This window comes from Suricata suricatta, chromosome 12, assembly GCF_006229205.1.
Source record: "Suricata suricatta isolate VVHF042 chromosome 12, meerkat_22Aug2017_6uvM2_HiC, whole genome shotgun sequence".
Taxonomy (NCBI): Eukaryota; Metazoa; Chordata; class Mammalia; order Carnivora; family Herpestidae; genus Suricata; species Suricata suricatta.
In genome coordinates, this window is record NC_043711.1 from 35,815,457 (window position 1) to 35,835,093 (window position 19,637).

Consider the following 19,637-nt stretch of genomic DNA (forward strand, 5'->3'; position numbering starts at 1 on the left):
AGAGAGAGAGAGAGACAGAGTGCAAGGGAAGGAGGGGCAGAGAGAGAGAGGGAGACACAGAATTTTAAGAAAGCTTCAGGTTCTGAGCTGTCAGCACGGGGCTCGAACTCACAAGCCCTGAGGTCATGACCTGAGCCGAAGTTGGACGCTTTACCTACTGAGCCACCCAGGCGCCCCGTCATTACATAACGCTTTTAGAATGGAGGGCTTGTGTTGTTTCTAGTCCTAATGAGTTCAGGCTTAAGCAGAAAAGCTTTTGGTTCATGTGTTTCCATATTTGGTTCTGGAAAATGTTTTCCATTGGTGCTACCCTCCTCCCTGTAAAACACGTGAATTTTCTGTGTAAGATGACACCTGGGCCTTGCTACCTGAGGGTTGTGGGCTCAGAGTCAAGCAGTGAGAGATGCAGGAAAGGCTGTGTTGAAACTACAAGAACGCTAGGGCATTTCCTGAACTGTGGTTCATGTATTAGTTTTACCTGTTCTCTAACGCATTACAACCATTTTGGTGGCTTACAACAACGCTATCGTATCTCAGATAAGATCTGTGTGTCAAAACCCCGGCCAGGGGCTCTCTCTCTGACCCTCTCCTGTTCATACTCTGCCCCTGTCTCTCTGTCTCTGTTTCTCTCTCAAAAAATAAATAAAATAAAATAAATATGTTTTTAAAAAGCTCGGGGCAGAGCATGACGGGATTCTCTGCTTTAGTACAATCCAGAGGTTTCACTGAGGCTCAACTGGGGAAGCGTTCACTTTGAAGATGATTCAGGTTGTTGGCAGAATTAGTTCTGTGCGGCTGTAGAAATCATGGCCGCCGTTCCTTCAAGGCCAGCAGGGGAGGCTCACCTACTCTGCTGAGACAGACTCTTATACAAAGGCATGCAATCACAGAGATGACATCTTATCACGTTAACCGTTTTCTGTGGGTTAGAAGCAAGTCGCTAATCCTGACTTGCTCAAGGACAGGAATACACAAGGCTCTATCACTGGGGATTGCCTTTGGGTGTGTACCCCAGAGTACATTTCTAAAATCCCTAATGGGCCTTTGTTTTCTTTGGCAGAGCTCAAAGCTGATTAAACCGGTGGCTGTATCCTGGCTAATCCAGTTCTTTGTTGTTTGGATCAACTGATAGATAGCAGTTTTTATTCAAATTGTGCCCTCTTTCTGAATCCCCTTTATTCTTCAATTAGATTTTTAAGACAAAAAGGCAAGGATAGCATCTCTCAATATCTGTACAGCTACTGGTGCAAATTTCAAAGTAGGTTTTGAGTAAATGCTTGTTGCATACATAATGCTCTTGGTTACATTAGGTCATTCCTTCCTCGCTGGGTGATCTTTAGCAAGCTGTCTAGTCATGCTAAACCTCAATTTCCTCAACTACAAAATGGGGATAATGGTACATAAAGGGAAAATCATGTAAAAGTGTACCTCAGACCCTAGCACCCCACTGTTTTAAATCTTCAGTGACTCCTCATCCACTTAGAATTAGATTCAAATTCCTTGACCTTGGTCTCCAGGGATCCCTGATCTGGCCTGGGACCCTCTCTCTCACTCAGTTTGCTGGGTCACTCAGGCCTGATTACAGTTGCTTAATTACACCCCTTCTTTCCTGCCTCTGTGCCCCTGCATTTGCTGCCCCCCAGCGTAGACTGTTCTTCCCCCAGATTTTATCACCCGTTTCTCCTTCTCATCACTCGGGACTCAACTAGAAAGAAGACAACTCTAAGAAACTGTGCCAGACCACCTTCATTTATTATGTACATTTCCTTACCTGGCTTAATTTACTTTGTACTGATGATCACTTTTGAAACTAATTTATTATTTGTATATGTATTTTTATTGTTTGCCTCTGCTCACCAGAATGCAGGCTTCATGGAGGAAAGAACTTGTCTGGTTTGTTTACCACCACAGCCTCAGTTCTTAGCATAGTACTTGGCTTACATAGTGAATAAAATTGTGTGTGTGTGTGTGTGTGTTGTAAACTCAGAGCACAGTTCCTGAGGTACAGTTTAAAATGGACATACGCATGGGGTACCTGGGTGGCTCAGTCAGTTAAATGTCTGGATTTGGCTCAGGTCATGATCTCACGGTTCATGGGTTTGAACCCTGCATCAGGCTCTGTGCTGACAGCTAGCTCAGAGCCTGGAGCCTGTCTTCAGATTCTGTGTTTCCCTCTCTCTCTCTTCCTCCCCTACTCATTCTCTCTCTCTCTCTCTCTATCTCTCATATAAATAAATAACCATTTAAAATATTTTTTAAAAAAGCAAACTTATTTGCATTACCATAAGTTAACCTCATAATATGGTTTGATTTATTGAAATAAGTCGAACCCATTATTTAGGATATTTAGAGGATTAAAAATGATTACTTTATTTTACTTTTCCAAACGATTGAAACAACTGGTTTCAGTTGCGGTGTGCACCTGTAAAGTTTGAGTATCGCCTGTATTTTTGCAATTATTTGCCATGGCTTTTGAAAAAAAACTTTTAGCGAGATAGGGTGGGTGGAGGTGGGATATGCAAGGGAGGCATCAAAACTCTGTGCAACACTGCCATCTGCTGGTGAATTTACAACATGTCACCCTGAAAATAGTTCTCTTCAAAAATTAAATTCTGTGTTCCAAATTCCTGTTAATCAAATTCATGTAAAACGTGAGATTCAAATCAGACTTGTATTTGAATTTTCACATGATACAAATAAAATTTCAAGTATCAAAACGACTGAGTGGTTTCCTCACAATGGCGAAGAAATGCCAATCTCATATTTTAAAAACATTTCTCATTAAAAAATGATCATCATTACCATTTAAACTTTTTCATGGAGCTGAATCATCAAATCAAAGAGCTCAGAACGCTTGTCTCTCTGTATTTACTAGATTATAGCTACATTAATTTTCTTAGTCAAGTGCCCATCACAGCATGCCCTCTTCATTTCATGTGGAGGTGATAAAAACGGACAAGCCTAACATGAGAGACTCATCTCTGCCCGGCTTAATTCAAAGCCCATTGGTAGATATCATCTTTAGTGTGTCCTATTCTGCGTCTACTTCAGCAGCTCAGCACTTGGTTGATGCTCAGGCCAAAAGGAGTTGAGTGAATCTGGGCAATGGGAGTTGGGTGGTCCTGGCCAGGGTCCACAGTCTGACCAGGCAAAGCCAGCATGTGCTCAAAGGCTAAGTGGACTGTCTGCTATGGGATGCGCCCCAGCCAGACGGGCTCCCAGTGCCCCATCATCCCCGAGTTGGAAGGCAAGTGCACTTTCCCCAAGGTTAGCGGAGTTCTATTAACGGTTGTGATGATCTTCCTTAAAGTTAATATTCTGCCGTCTTGACACTAGGGTGCTTTCTAGTTTAATCGAAATGTTCTTGGTTTTGAATGAACTGCCATTTCTCAGGAAACTTCGTGGTGTTGGCTTTGAAGCAGTCTCTGGGGTTAAACAGTTGTGAGTCCCAACATACTTTAGCCCTGTAATTGTTAGGAAACTTCAGGCAACCTACTGCTGCTGGTGGCTCTCTGAGCCTGAGTTTCTACTCAGGATTTCTTAACTCAAGTTCATATATAACTTCATATTTGGACTTACTGGATTCCATGAACACCCCCAGGAAGTGTGTGTGTGTGTGTGTGTGTGTGTGTGTGTGTGTGTGTATCTTGTAATTAGATGCTTTTTTTTGTTTCCAAAGCATCCTTAGTTTTCACCAGATTTTCAGAGTAGCCTATAAGCGCTCCCAGCCTTTAAACAGTGAAGACTTTCTGTGATTCTGCCATTAATTGGGGATTTTAATTATACTACTCACAAAGTTGTTGTGGGGATAGATTAAAAAAGGTAAAAATCACAGGCAGAGTGTCTGGTGCATGTAGATGTTACTTTGGATGAGGAGATTAGACTAGGGATTAAGACTATTACTGAAAAAAAAAGAGGAAATGGAATTTGGATTAGCGAACTCATTTTGAATCACTGCCGGCATTCTCCTTATCTGGCCACGTGTCTCTCCTGAAATTGGCCTGATGATGCTATTGCCATTATCATAACTACATCTGGTTTGACTGAAGGCAACTGAGCTGGGACCTTTGATGAGGTCAGTTTTATTGACCAGCAATACTAGATTATCAGCGGGAAAAAAAAGGGGTTCTATGTCAAATCAGGGGCTTCCAGATTACTCTAAGGGTTTATGGGGCACAGCTCCTATTATGTGATTAGTGAGGAAATCAAATAATGCTGAGGTAGATGCTTAATAAACATTACTTGCCACTCACTATTTAATCTAGGAAAAACCGAGTTTAATCAAAGGAATTCATCCTCCATTGAATTAATCAGTGGTTTCACTGGATGGTCGGTGTTGTCGGAAATTCTGTTTCATTAGTCAGTGTAATGAAAGCAAGTGTCATAGTATGAAAAGGGCATTGACTTGGGAATCTGAAAGAACTGATTTTTAAACTTTACTTTCGAGATGATCTTGATGTATGATGTTGAGAATTTAACAAACTGCTCGGGACTCCGATTCTTCATCTGTGAAATGAAAAAAAATTATATTACTCTTTGCATTTTATTTTTAAAGGAAATCAATGTAATAGAAATAGCATTAGTCTTCTATTTTCTCTGTGTTGTGTTGCTGAAGATTAGGATGAGGTATAATTACTAGTGACTTACCTTGAAATTCTAATTTTTTTTCTAGAATGAACTATAGTAGATAGCACTTTTCATATATTTAAGAACAGCAAAGGTTAAATTGAATTGAGGTGGTTTCTCATAAAATGGAGATTTGAACCCGAGTGGTGAAGAGTCATCGAAATAACCAATGCACACAAGAGTCAGTCAATGGAAGATAATTGATTATGTGAAGTCAGAAAAGGTTTCTCTCTCGTACAACTTACATTCCTGTGGGAAGGGACAGAGGTGTATCAAATGCCTGCCAGAATGTCCATTTGAGGCACATGGGACATTTATCAGTTGGCTCCAGACTCCAGGGGTGTAGACTTCTCACACTTAGGGTCTGTGCTTGGACGCTGACTGAGGTGGCTCTCAGTCAGAGGTGGCCCTGAAGCAGACGGAAGAAGGAGAGACCGAGAGCCTGGGGCAGGATGTTGCAAGAACAAGAATCTGAGCTCACCAACGGGTCCTCTGTGGCCAAGGCTGAGGGCACAGGTGGGCCAGGGGATGGGAAGCAGAGCACGGTAGGTTTCTGCGACCTGGGGACAGGGGTATTTTAGAGAGAGTGGTCAGAGGGCAACTCCTGGAGGAGGAAACATTTAAAGATGATGAGCAAGAACCAACGATGTGGGGAAAGAGTTCAATGCAGAGAGACTATCAAAAGATCATGATGCACTCAAATAAATGCTGTGCTTAGGGAGCAATGGGAAAGAGAGGAGGGTAGACCTCACACTTCATATACTCTCTTCCCTTTCCCTGGAAAGCTCTTCTCTCATATTTCCATGGCTGCTGCTTCTGCTCACTGGGGTCTTGTTCTAGGTGTGTTACCTACACTGCCCACCTCAGGCTAGCCCCCATCTCTCTCTACTTCCTTACCCTGTGTAGTGGATGGAATGGTGCACCCTAAAAGATGTCAACATCCTAACCCCTGGAATCTGCGAGTGCAGGCTTATGTTGGAAAAAGCAGTTTTGTAAATATAACTAAGGTAAGGATTTGAGACGTGATCGTCCTGGATTAGCCAAGTGGGGTTCTAAGTCCGACGACATTTGGTCTTACAAGACATACACAGAGGAGATAAGGCAATGTGAAGGTGGGGGCAGAGACTGGAGTTCATGACCACAAGCCAAGGAACGCCTGGCACCAGCAGAGGCTGGCAGAGGCAAGGAAGGATCCTCCCACAGAGACTTCGTAGGGAGCATGGCCATGCCCATGACTAGATTTTGGACTCCTTGGCCTCCAAACTGTGAGCGATTACACTTCTGCTGTGGTAAGCCACCCAGCTTGTGGTACTTTGTCATCACTCGGGGAAAACTAACATGTCCTGCCAAACTGTGTGACTGACTTGTGACTTATCCATTTACTGCCTCGCTCCTCCCACTAGATCCTGAGCTCCGTGGGGGCAGGGACTTAGTCTTGCTCACGTCTCTGTCCTCAGAGATGTGTTGCAACTTTCCACTGATTCTGTCTTTTGAGTCACCCTCCTAAATAGGGAAGGCTCCAAGTCATCATCTTCTTTCTGCTTGGTTGACAGGAAGAATACCTGTGCTTCTGCTTGGCGGATGAAACTTGTCAGACCGGGTTCAGTCAGGAAAACAGACAGCACACAAGGTGTTCTGATGGAGGAGACTTAGTAGAGGGAATTAGCCACAGATGTTACTTCTGGGGCAGCTTTGCCAGGGACATGGAGCAAACAGGGAGACAGAAGTCCTTTCTCCAAGACCTCCTACGTTCTCCTCACTTCCTCCTGCCTCCGAAGTGCCCTCTCTGCTTTCTTGTAACAGAATTTCACAGGAAGCCACCAAGCAAAGGCACCTGGGAAATGTAGTTTGTGTGTAACAAAAGCCAGACTAGAGATAGATGGATTTGGAGCTCAGAGATAAGAGCTTGCTCATAGCTTAAACAATGATCATGTGCTTTTTGATCCGGCATCAGAAAGCCTAGCAAGGATTCATCCTTTGCAGCCCCATGCATATGTATAATTATTTAATAAATCACGTGTGTAAGTTTTTGCTAATGTCTGGCTTCCTTACTACACTTCAAACTCCATAAAGGAAGCTATTGTCTATTTTCTCCCAGTAGTGTCCCCAGGGTTTAGAACAATGACCATCACGGAGATGGCATTTCTGAAGAGTTGTTAACTGCCTGCTTTTCTGGGTTTTTATCTCATTTGATTTAATGCTTCTGAAGGAGCAGTCTGTCATTTATGTTATAATGAAAAGTCGTCTCTCCTTGTATAAATATGTCATAGCCCTTCTTCGTTAGTACTGATGTCCCAGAGGCAGGGCAGTGCGTGAAGAGCTAAGCGGCAGGAGGCCTTGCTGGAGTCTAAGTTACCTCACTGAGCAGTCTGCTCCAGACCGATTAGTGTCGGGTCCCCAGTAGCTGTTTCCACTTGTTTAAGGTCGACGTTACCATGGATTCCTTCAAGCAGGTTTGTTTTAGAAAATTCCTGTACAGTCTGTCCTTAGGAGAACTCAAAACTGATCGTTTTCCCTCTGTATAATGGGAATAGGATTTAGTACATGGATCTTTTTTTATTTAAAAATTTTGTTTTCTGTTTTTTATTTAGTTTTGTGAGACAGAGAGAGACAGCACAAACAGGGGAGAGTCAGAGAGAGAGGGAGACACAGAATCCGAAACAGGCTCCAGGCTCTGAGCTAGCTGTCAGCACAGAGCCTGATGCGGGACTTGAACCCACGAACCGTGAGATCATGACCTGAACTCAAGCCGGGCGCTTAACCGACTGAGCCACCGAGACACCCCTGGTTCTTTTTTTAAGTGTATTTATTTATTTTGAGAGAGAGAGAGAGAAAGCGAGCAGGGGACGGGCAGAGGGAGAGGAAGGGAGAGAATCCCAAGCAGGTTCTGCGCTGCAGTGCAGAGCCCTACATAGGGTGAATTCAAACCCATGAACTGTGATATCATGACCTGAGCCCAAGCCAAGAGTTGAACACTAAACCAAATGAGTCCCCTAAACATCCCTAGTATATGGTTCTTAACCAGGGATGATTTCTTTCCTCCATGGGGATTTGGCAATATCTGTTACCAGCATCTAGCAGGGGAAGCTTAGAGCCACTGTTAGTTATCCTAAATACACAGGAAAGCCCTCACACAAATGAATGATCTGGCCCCAAATGTCGATACCACCCATCAAGAAATCCTGATCTAGTGTAAATGTATTTTCTTTTTTTTTTAAGGACAAAGTTTTCTTTCTTTCTTTCTTTCTTTCTTTCTTTCTTTCTTTCTTTCTTTCTTTCTTTCTTTCTTTCTTTCTTTCTTTCTTTCCTTCCTTCCTTCCTTCCTTCCTTCCTTCCTTCCTTCCTTCCTTTCTTTCTTTCTTTCTTTCTTTTTATTTTGAGAGAGAGGTGGGGAGAGGGGCAGAGAGAGGGAGAGAGAGAATCCCAAGTAGGCTCCGTGCTGCCAGCACAGAGCCCAATGTGGGACTCGATCTCACCAACCATGAGATAATGACCTGAGCTGAAATCGAGAGTCAGACACTAAATGGACTGAGACAGCCAGGTGCCCCCAACCTAAGTTTTTCTTATTCATTACTCTATGAAAAAAAAGTATAATATAGTAGAAAAAACATCAGGTTGGGAATCTAAAAGATCAGACTTTAAATCTCACTTTCTTATGGCAGCCCTTTAACCTTAGGGAATTAACACATTGCTGAAGACATTGTTTTCTCATCTACAAAGTGGTGGGGGTTAAATCCTGATTTGTTACATTATTATAAGGGTGGCATGAATTAAAAAATTTTTTTTAATGTTTTATTTATTTTTGATAGAGAGACATAGCATGAGAGGGGGAGGGGCAGAGAGAGAGGGAGACACAGAATCGGAAGCAGGCTCCAGGCTCTGAGCTGTCAGCACAGAGCCCAATGTGGGGCTTGAACTCTCAAACATGAGGTCATGACCTGAGCCGAAGTCGGAGGCTTAACTGACTGAGCCACCCAGGCGCCCCCAGGGTTGCATGAATTAACCATCTACGCTGCCTGGCACACAGGAATCCCTGGACAAACAGCTCTGGCTCTGTGAAGGTAGCATGTATGGTCAAACGCACTGAGGCTACAGTAAATGCCCACAGAGTGCTTCTTCAACTTCTTAATTGCTTTTCCCCCTCAAGAAATAGAAAACTGAGAAACTACAGAAATCAGTTACTACCCAAAGCAAACTTTTCATTAATGGTGTTTACTTTAACAAAACCTTGGTCTACAATGTTTAACTTATTCTAAGACTTTTAATTAGAGTCACCACATTCTTCAGAGCAATAATATCATAAAAATCAGAAGAGGCCATAATATGAATATATGGGGACAATAAAAATAAATATTTGAAACTGAAACATATTAATGCCACAGCCAGGAGACACTTTCAAGGAACTTTAAATGTTATAAAAAAAAATACCATAGCAATTTGACTTAGGCTGAGCAAAACTAACCAAAATAACTTAAAACATTCACCTTACTTATGAAATACCATGTTTATCATATTTTAAATGTCTTATTTACCTATACCACAAATTAATTGGGTTTTTGTTCTCTGTAGCTTGACTAAAGGTGTGTGTGTGTGTGTGTGTGTGTGTGTGTGTGTGTGTGTGTGTGTTGTTCTAGCTGGTAAAGCAATGCATGTTCGTTTTAGGAAAATTTAGAGAACATATGAGAGTCAGAAGAAGGAGAATGATAAAAATTAACCATAATACAGAAAATAGAGAGATATGCTTAACATTTCAGTATATTTCCTTTCCTTTAGTCCAGTCACTAAATGGATATTCTTGGGGGCTGGGACTAGACCGGGTAAGTACACCAAAGACTGTATTCTCAGCACTTTGCAGCATATGTAGCACATAATTAGGGCACCTCTACCCAGAAATACTTGTTGGCTGATTGAATGGGTCCTTAATTAAGTATATGTATTAGGCTATATGAAAATAACATTCCACTAAAGGCTTGAAATCACAAGTTACCTATTGTAACTGCTTATGTATTAGGCTGTATCATATGAAATGGGCTATCTATACTAATATTTGACCTAAAAGGTGGAAATGTAATTACAACTTCTATTATATCATGAGCCTTTTGAGGACTGAAAGTGACTATTATTCCTCTTTTGTACCACCTGCAAAGCTTGGTGAGAGTTTTGTAGAAAGAAGATGCTGAAACGTTGAACACTGCATTGTGCATATATGTGTGCACTGTGAGGTCTCCCAAAGCCTTTACGGGAGACCAATAAATGTGGAATTGCATATTTTCTTATTTTCCTTTTCATTTAAATAATAACCATGCTTCTGCATTTCTGGTGGGAATGTAAAATGGTTCAGCCACTGTGGAAAATAATTTGACAGTTCTTCAATAAGTTAAACACAGAATTACTACATAACCCAGCCATTCCCCTCTGGGTACATACCCAAGAGATTCGAAAGCAGATGTTCAGACAAATACTTGTACACAAATGTTCATAGGACTATTCCTGATATCCAAAAGATGGAAATAACCCAGCTGTGTATGAATTGATGCATAGATAAGCAAAATGTGGTATATCCATATGATGGTATATTATTTGGGCATAAAAAGGAATGAAGTAATGGTACAAGTTATAACACGAGTAAGCCTTGAAAACACTATGTTAAATGAAAAAAGACCACATATTCTATGATTCCACTTACAAGAAATGTCCAGAATAGGCAAAGCCATAGAGACATAAAGCAGTTAGTGGTTGTCAGAAACTGGAGGGAGGGAGAAAAGGGAATTTATTGTTTAATAGATGCAGAGTTTCTTTCTGGTGTCTGTTCTGGAGGGGTGCCTGGCTGGCTCAGTCACTTACATGTCTGACTTTGGCTCAGGTCATGATCTCACAGTTTGTGAGTTTGAGCCCCCCATTGGGCTCTGGGCTGACAGCTCAGAGCCTGGAGCCTGCTTTGGATTCTGTGTCTCCCTTTCTCTCTCTCTCTCAAAAATAAATAAACATCAACAAGTTAAAAATTAAAAAATACCATTCTCTCTTTTTCCTTCTCCTTTCTCTCTTTTCCTCCCTCCCTCCTTCTCTTGCCTTCGCTGTCTCCTGAAGGTTGTCCTGCTACAGAGTTGGATGCTCAATAAACTGAGCGTTTTTTTAGGGTTTAATATCCATGATTTATAAAGAACTCCTACAACTCAACAAGACAAACTTTACAATAAAAAGGCAGACAGAAGATTTGACACCTCTCCAAGAAGATAACACAACTGGCCAAGAAACACAAGATGTTCAACCTTGTTCGTCATTAGGGAAACTCAAATCAAAACCACAATGAGATTCTGTTTCATGCCCACTAGGATGGCTCTAATTTAAAAAGTGGAGAATAGGGGCACCTGGGGGGCTCAGTTGACTGAGCGTCCAACTCTGGCTCAGGTCATGAACTCACGGTCCACAGGTTCAATTCCCCCATCGGGCTCTGTGTTGACAGCTCTTCCGCTGTGTGGCAAGAGGAGAAGGCAGCCCGCAGCCTCACAGAGATCCAGGTATCCATCACCAGCTGAAGGGCCTCGAGTGAAAGAGGGAGTCTCTTCCACTGGCCAGTCTCGGGCAGTGGTGAGAAGAAAGGTCTCCTAGTACTCCTACTTATCAGCTGTGTGATCGTGAGCAAGCTCCTCTACCTCTTCCAACTTCAGTTCCTTACCTGCAAAACGGGAATAACCATAGTGCCACCTCACTGGGTTGTCATGAGGGTCATGTGAGTTAATATATGTGAAATGCTTAGAACTGGGTCTGGCACATAACAAGGGCTCATTAGGACTGGCTGTTGTGATCATCACTGTCATCATCATTGTCAAAGCCACTTTCTGTCAAATCCAGGGGAAGGATTTGATTGGCCGGGCGTGAGTCAATGAACTCCCTTGTTCCTAGGATTCTGGAGTGGGTCATTTCACTAGAGGCAGTCCCCACAAAGAGTGAGGTCCTTCCCAGAAAAAGAAAGTAAGGGAGCTGGCGCCCTAAACTCTGATGGCTACCCAGTTGTCTACCACTGCCACAGAGAGCTTCAACATCCCCTCTCTGTGGTATGAACACATACACATCCACAGCGGAAGTTAGCGCTTTTGTGTTCACTCTGTACCTAGCCCAGCTTTAAGCTATTTATGTTTATTACATCATTTGTTGTTACAAATTCCCTGTAAGATAAACTATCGCTCCTGTTCCAAATGAGGCAACCACACAGCAGAAAGATGAAAGAACTTGCCTAATGTTATCAGGTCCAGGTATGATTTGAGGCAGTCTGAATTTCCAGCCATTTGGTCCTAGTGCCTTTGGCTTAAAAGCAGTTACAAATAAGTTAATAAAAACATAAGAAAAATATAACTGGGCAATTAGCACAGGTTGGCAAGAAAGAAAGAAAGAACGAAAGAAAGAACGAACGAACGAACGAACGAAAGAAAGAAAGAAAGAAAAGATTTGTTTTAAAAGCTCATGTATATATTAGTGGTTGTACCTTAACATATGAAGGACTAGCAAACTAATGAAATGAAGTTCTGCTGGCACTTTCATTGCAAAGACTAAATGTTTGTTAGCTTGACTAAATAACTATCCTTCCCTTTAAATCCCTCTTTCCACTGAAAACTGAGATTTAGAGGCAGGAATCTTTAAAGAAACCTTCTCACATACTTGTGATCTCCAAGTTGGCATCTCTTGCTAACAGCCTTAGCCCAAGGACCTCCGGGTCAAGCAAACAGGTCTTTTTCCTGACAATGGAAAGATAAACACAACCAGGAGGCATGAATGGGTTAGTTGTCTTCCATTGTGGGTCTTGCTTGAAGCACTCTGGGTGAGAACTAGTTTTTAGGACACAGCCAGTGCCCCAGCTGGCAGTCAAACACAGTGAAATTTGCTTGCTTTGGCCAAACGTCCCACACCATGGGATGAAGGACACAAACACTGTTTAAATAAGCAAATAAGGAGAACACAGAGGACTGGACCCATTCCTGCGTGTGACAAAAGAGAGGCTCTGCATTATATTTTGAGCATTGAGATAGACTGAAGTCAAACATATTTATTTAATGACAGAGTAAAAGAGAGCAGCTGTGGAAAACCTTAGACGATGACACAGAGAGAATCACACACACAGACGGAGTTACAGCATAGACCCAGGACGGTGTCAGGATATCAGTATGTTTTTCTTTCTCTTTTTTTCCCTACAGCCCTATTTCCCTCAAATTAAAAAGTCACAACTTTGTGATTTAAATAACACAATTAATGAAGGCCACTTGGAAAGGATTCAAATAGCATGGATACGTGACACCTGGCCACTTTCGACTACCTGCTGTGCACCAAAAACCATACTAATATTCATGTTTTAATTCACCGATTTCTGTGGAGGCGGTTATTCCTAACCCAGTTTTTATCTGTTTATTATTTATTTATATTTGAGAAAGTCAGTGTGCGCACCAGCATGAGTTGGGGAGGGGCATAGGGGGAGGAAGAGAGAGAGAATTCCAGACAGGCTCCTTGCTGTCAGAGCAGAGCCTGATGTGGGGCTCGATCTAATGACCCTGGGATCACGACCTGAGCTGAAATCAAGAGTCTGATGCTCAACTAATTAAGTCACCCAGGCATCCTTACTAAAGTGATCTTAGCAGATGGGGCAATGGACACCCTGAGTTGGGAATTGCCTTGGGTAAGATCACTCAGCATCCAGGCTCTGCTGTAACCCAAGCAGTTGGATTCAAAGTTGGCAGAGGTGGTTTAAGGAACAAAGTAGAAGGCCACAGCTCGGCACCCATCCCCCCTCACCCATCCCACCTCCAATCCCGTCACTGTTCAGGGTTAAGGTGGCCAACCTGTCCCTTTTTGCCTAGAACTTTCCCAATTTTTAAAACCAAAGTCGTGTGTCCCAGGAACATGTACACTGGGATGGTTATTCACCCTCCCCGAGGGCACTTGAAAAGTAATAGTTGACTTTGTATCTTGCCTGACTACATAAAATGTGCTTTCAAAACTTTGTTCACACGGACACAGGCACGTCATTTCTCTTTGACCCATTTTCCTCATGTCTCAGTGTATTAAGGAGCCCCGTCCCTTCCTGCTCCTTTGAATAACTGGATATGCTTTCATTGTAAAGCTGTACAGTTGATCATATAACTATCTCCTCTGAATGCTTTATTAAAATGAGAAAAGAGGGGCGCCTGGGTGGCTCAGTCTGTTAAGCGTCTGGTTTCAGCTCAGGTCATGATCTCACGGTTTGTGGATTCAAGCCCCGCGTCGGGCTCTGTGCTGACAGCTAGCTCAGAGCTGGGAGCCTGCTTCAGATTCTGTATCTCCCTCTCTCTCTGACCCTCCCCTGCTTGTACTGTCTCTCTCTGTCTCTCAAAAATAAATAAAAGACATAAAAAAATAAAATAAAAATAAAATGAGAAAAGAAACGTAATGGTCTTATTTGAGGAAGAAGTCAACACTTTAAAGACAAAAAAAAAAAAAAAAGGGAGGGATAGAATGAATAAGAAAAAAAAAATCTCCAAAACATAGAAACAAAGAAGAAAAGCCACATCAGGAACAATGATGAGAATGATTTTATTTCCAGAGGAAGGAAAGGCCCAGGAGATGAATGTCAGGAAGGTGTCCTGTTCTGCTTCCATCCTTGCAGAGCTGTGTGACCCTGGATGAAACACTCGACCTCAGATTCCATGGCGGGGGAATGAGGATGATCAGTCTCGCCCCGCCAAGTAGACGAAATGCCTGGGAGGACTTAGCGCATATAAAGCTCTTGGGTTGATTATACAAATATAAAATTATATGGCAGCCTGGTGAAAGAGCTAGCCAGCAGGTGTTGCTGTGATCACTGACATATGGTCCAAAGGAAGAGATTACAGGGTGATGAGAGTCTAAGTTGATGATTTTCTTTTTTTTTTTTTTTAAAGTAGTTTATTGTCAAATTGGTTTCCATACAACACCCAGTGCTCTTCCCCACAAGTGCCCTCCTCCACCACCTCCACCTCTTTTTCACCCTCCCCCTTCCCCTTCAACCCTCAATTCGTTTTCAGTATTCAATAGTCTCTCAAGTTTTACGTCCCTCTCTCTCCCCAGCTCTCTTTCCCTCTTCCCCTCCCCCTGGTCCTCCATTAGGTTTCTCCTGTTCTCCTGTTAGACCTATGAGTGCAAACATATGGTTATCTGTCCTTCTCTGCCTGGCTTACTTCGCTCAGTATGACACCCTCAAGGTCCAACCACTTTCCTACAAATGGCCATATTTCATTCTTTCTCATTGCCATGTAATACTCCATTGTATATATATACATCTTCTTGATCCACTCATCAGGTGATGGACATTTAGGCTCTTTCCATGTTTTGGCTATTGTTGACATTGTTGCTATGAACATTGGGGTACATGTGCTCCTATGCATCAGCACTTCTGTATCCCTTGGGTAAGTCCCTAGCAGTGCTATTGCTGGGTCATAAGGGAGTTCTATGGATAGTTTTTTGAGGAACCTCCACACTGTTTTCCAGAGCGGCTGCACCAGTTTACATTGCCACCAACAGTATAGGAGGGTGCCCGTCTCTCCACACCCTCACCAGCATCTATAGTCTCTGGATTTGTTCAGATGATTTTCATATGTATCAGATTCATCCAGGGAAAAAGTGAAAATCTACAACCCCACTCCAAAATGACTAAATTTTTCTCCAGAAGCAGAACCTGTGAATTTGTCATTTTAATGAGTTCACCCAGGGAATTCTGATGCAAACCATCCAAACTGGTAAACTGAGGGCCAGGGTACAGCACAACAGGGGAAACCATTCATTTATTCGACAATGAAAATGGCAGCAGCTGGAGCTGGGCAGGGCTCAGCCTGGGAAAGTAAACCTGGCCCTGGGACAAGGGGGTCCCACTGAAAACTCCCAGAGATGCTCCTTGACCCTTGCTAATAACAGAGAAAGGGCCATGAATCTTGAGTAGACTCCACACTGTCAGTGCAGAGCTTGATGTGGGGCTCGAACCCACAAACCATCAGATCATGACCTGAGCCAAATCAACAGTTGGTTGCTTAACCAACCGAGCCAGCCAGGTGTTCCAAGGGAAGACATATTTTTTTGTCTACAAACAGGAAAGAAAGACCAAGGAAGCAAAAGGTATATATGGCCAAGGTCATTCAGCTACCAGTGAAAATACTGAGCTTTGAGTCCAGGCCTTTAAAATTCCCAAATAATGACTTCTCCATCACACAAGATGAAACAGAGAAAACAATCCAAGCCCAAGAAGAAAGGGCAACACTGCTTCCGGAACGGTGGCCTGGAAGATTTGCCTGTCTCATGACTGTGTCTGTGATATTCCACAGGGAGGCAACAGATCCTAGTGATGACTAGGCCAATGAGTGCCCATGTTTCCCCTTTGCAGAGGGTCTCAAAGAATCTGTCTTTGGCCTGAGTGCTTGTTGAGGCATTTCATCCTTTCCTTAGTCAGGAGGTTATTTGGAGTTGGGCTCACTGCTCTTTGTAACAAAAATAACAGTAATAAGAGCTCTCACATATTGAGACTGCTCCGTGCCATGCACTTGATGTATTATTGCATTTATAAGCTCTGAGCTGGATCTTATTATTGTCCTCATTTCTCAGGTGAGGATGCTGATGCTCAGAATCTCATTACAAGTGAAGGTGGAAACTAGGATTTGCCATAAAGTCTGTGGAAAATCTTTAAACCCTGAGTAGATTGAAAAAAAGGAATCTTTTTAGATAGGTTTGTGAAATCCACTTGTTTTAGGTGGGATGTGATTACTGAATTAAAGGTCAGAGATTTGAAGATTATCTATATCAAGATGATGGCAGTAATCAGTGTTCACTGAGCAATGCCAAGCACTGTACTCAAGGCTTTGTATACACTGCATCCCTTAATTCATAACTACTGTGATCAACTGATTCAATGATGGCAAGAAGTCACCGACCATGTGCTCACTCCATGCCAGGCATTGTGTGCACTGGTATATCAGTTTCCAACACCAAAAACGTTATTTGTAAATGTCACACATGATCAACATAACTATTTCAACAACCCCAAGCTATATAATGAGACAACACAAAACCTCTTCTCCCATGTCAACTAATGCGAGAGTCTCTATGTATTTTTCCACAATTAAAAAATTAATTCTATGTGAAACTATACCAACATAACATTTAAACAATGTAAATTTTTGTTAAACAGTCTACAATGGCTTTCCTACTCCTATCACTTAGAAAGATTTGCCAATAACATATATGAGGGTTTTTCTCCCAGCAGTTTACATTATAACTTTAGATAATATACTTATGCTATTAATTCTTAATGTAGCCACTCCAAGGGCAAAGCTATCGCTTCTTGCTCCTTGTTACTACTGATTTTTGTTAAGTATGTTTTCAGCTTTTTTTTCTACTGATTAATTTGGGGGCTTTGAATAATATGTGTTTCTATTTTCAAACGTGTCTGTTAGCTTTTTTATGCTCAAAAACAAGATTCCAGAAAATTGGTGCATTTATATTTATTCCATGTCCTGTGGTCTAAGCTTCCTCCGGGCTCTTATCCCTCACTGGTGAAAAGTTTGCCCCGGGGAGTTAATTCACCCCCAATGTTAGTAACACCGTCTCTCCCTTCTGGGAGAAGCCAGAATGTACACCATTTCCAGAAGCAGTGGCAAGGGCCCGAAACAGGGATTGGCCTCAGTTCCTGTGAGGTTAGGTGGGTAGAGGCCCAGGACACCACTGTGTGTCTGTGACATTGGTGAGGCTCAAAGAATCTGTTAGTTGTGTTAACTGTACCTAATATTGTCTCATTGCCCCCCTTCTTTTTAAATTTATTTTTTAAACTTACATCCAAGTTAGTTAGCATATAGTGGAACAATGATTTCAGGATTAGATTCCTTAATGCCCTTTACACATTTAACCCATCGCCCCTCCCACAGCTCCTCCAGGAACCCTCCTGTTTGTTCTCCATATTTAAGAATCTCTTATGTTTTGTCCCCCTCCCTGTTTTTACATTATTTTTGCTTCCCTTGCCTTATGTTCATCCATTCTGTCTTAAAGCCTCATATGTGTGAAGTCATATGATAATTGTCTTTCTCTGACTGACTAATTTCACTTAACATAATACCTTCTAGCTCCATCTACATAGTTACAAATGGCAAGATTTCATTCTTTTTGGTTGCCTTTGGCAGGTAAGGGGTAGAAAGTTCCAATAATAAGGGTGATGGCAAAGAGGTAAAATTTGCCAAGCAGTGACCATAACGAGGTCCTGTGCTAAGGGCCTCCCAAACCCAGTCTCAGTGAAAACCTCGCATATGCCTAGAATACAAGGATCACCGTGGACTCATTTTACAGACAAGAATCTAAAACTCAGAGAGGTGAAGTGACTTTACAAGGTCACACAACTCTTAAGTGGCCAGGCTGGATGGAAGCTCCGGCCATCTGACTTGAGGTCGGCCTGACTACATCTCCAGGGACTGCAGGGACTGAGTGAATGGGGTGGGGGTGGAGAGAGAGGCGAAGCTGAGAGCTTCTTAAAGAGGGACGTCACCACTGGGTGGCAACCAACAGTTTCCCTGGGAAAATGCACATCCAGTGTTGTCAGAACTACCAATTTCTCAAGAGAAGACAGAAATCTGGATTTCTATGTGAAATCTTCTTGGTTCTAAGTTGGTTTTAAAACACAATATAGAACAGAGACTGGAGAAATTTCACAGCCAGGTGCAGTGAGCCTTGACTGGATCTGAGTTTGGAAGCCAAAGCTCCAGAGGACATTTTTGGCATGACCGGGACAATGCTATTATGATTGGCTATTTGATGGTATTACAGAGTTTCCATCCCTCCTGAGTGTGATCCTGGGATTGTGTTGTGTGAGAGAAGGTTCTTGTTCTTAGAGGATCCAAGATGAAGTATTTAGGGATGAAGTGCCATGTCTGCGATTTGTTTTCAAATGTTTCAGCCAAAGAACAAAGGGAAAAGAAAGGGAGGGAGAAAGGGAGAGAGAAAATTAAAATATAGTGTGTGTAATAGAGCAAATAGGACAAAACATGAATAATTGTGTGCCTTGATTAGTAACTCTCAACTGACATGTGGATGACATGAGGTTGGTTGAGGACTTTTTAAAAATGTTTTTTATTTATTTCTGAGAGACAGAGAGAGACACTGCGAACTGAGAGGGTCAGAGAGAGGGGGGGATACAGAATGTGAAGCAGGCTCCAGGCTCTGAGCTAGCTGTCAGCACAGAGCTCGATGTGGGGCTCGAACCCACGAACCGTGAGATCATGACCTGAGCCAAAGCTGGACGCTTAACCGACTGAGCCACCCAGGTGCCTTGAGGACATTTTTTTTAACTGTCACAGTAGGGTTGTAGGTGGGTGCTACTGGCGCCTAGTGGGTGGAGTCGAATGATGCTGCCAGACACCCTACAATGCACAGAACAGACCCTTCCCATAGCCAAGAATGAGCTGGCCTCAAATGATAGGTGTGCTGGGAGTGACAAACCCTAAAGACATTTTTATCCTTCTTTCAAGGTTGATTTTTTTTTTTGTATGTGTAAAATGTTTCACAGTAGAAAGAGAGAGGGAGAGAGGGAGAGAGACAGAGAAAAAAACCTTAAACATAAAAATAAGAATACATAAATAGCAATACCTTGCAGACCAAACAAAACATGTCTGCATGGTTGTGTAACCACAGCCGGCCACTGTGTGCAGTCACGTGTTCCGATACATAGTGTCTGGACGGAACGCTGCTGTGGCTGGTGAATGAGGGTCTCTGAAGCTCTTCTAATATCATGGGCAAGGCCCCAACTGCTCCTGGAATTACTGATTTTTCCCGTGTTTTCAGGTCCTGGTCAGTCCAGAAGGGAGCAGGCAACATGCCCAGGATTCTGGGTCTGAAAACCAACATCATGGAGGCCTCTTCTTGGATACCACAAGTGCACGGGGCACCAGGAACAGTTGGTGACATGGGGGTGCTTTCTGAAGAAATGAGAATGAACCCCACCTCTCAGTGGCCCGCCCGGCCCAAGACAATAAATTAAG

At 42.7% G+C, this 19,637-nt stretch overlaps 1 pseudogene; it reads right to left on the minus strand.

The window, feature by feature from the left end:
- Positions 1–4,232: 4,232 nt before the first annotated feature.
- Positions 4,233–19,637, minus strand: part of LOC115274331 — a 16,169-nt pseudogene continuing 764 nt past the window's right edge.